A 611-nucleotide genomic window follows, 5' to 3' on the forward strand; every position below is an offset into this window, starting at 1 on the left:
TCCAGTCTGCAGACACCCGCTCACGCAGCCCTTCTGCCGTGGGTTCCCGATCAAGGCCACGCTCCACCAACCACAAGTGGCTCCCTGATATTTACCTTGGCGTACCCACTTAAGAAGTCTCTGATACGGGATTTTATGCCCCTCTTAGGCACTACACACTTCTTATGCATATAAATCTCTTTATCATTCTTTCGCATGCGCGACTTTTAAAATCTGGAACTCCTTAATTCTCTCTTACTTTTACATTTACTTTACATTAATTTAGTTTAAATCCAATAACTTAGATTCGTTTATTGGTGAAGCCCTGTCTCAGATTACCATCACAGGCGTGACCCCAGCCAACCACGCAAACAATCTTATCGCCAATTTAAGCAAAAAATTGCTTACCATTTTTAGGCGCCTTTGATTTTGATTGATATGCATGGAAGACAGGCCCTTCGCCCGCGACGGCTCTCGCAGACGCTGGACTCCAAGCCAATCCTGTTCGTGACGCCAATCTGTTGTGTCGCGGAGCCAATGATAAATTTCTTCAATGCAGTCAATGAAGCTCGAGAAGCAGAGTTCCAGATGTTAAAATAAGACTTTATTAAACAAAGTAACAAAGCCGAGAT

Source organism: Sinocyclocheilus anshuiensis, unplaced genomic scaffold (genome assembly GCF_001515605.1).
Source record: "Sinocyclocheilus anshuiensis isolate Anshui unplaced genomic scaffold, SAMN03320099.WGS_v1.1 scaffold7309, whole genome shotgun sequence".
Lineage (NCBI taxonomy): Eukaryota > Metazoa > Chordata > Actinopteri > Cypriniformes > Cyprinidae > Sinocyclocheilus > Sinocyclocheilus anshuiensis.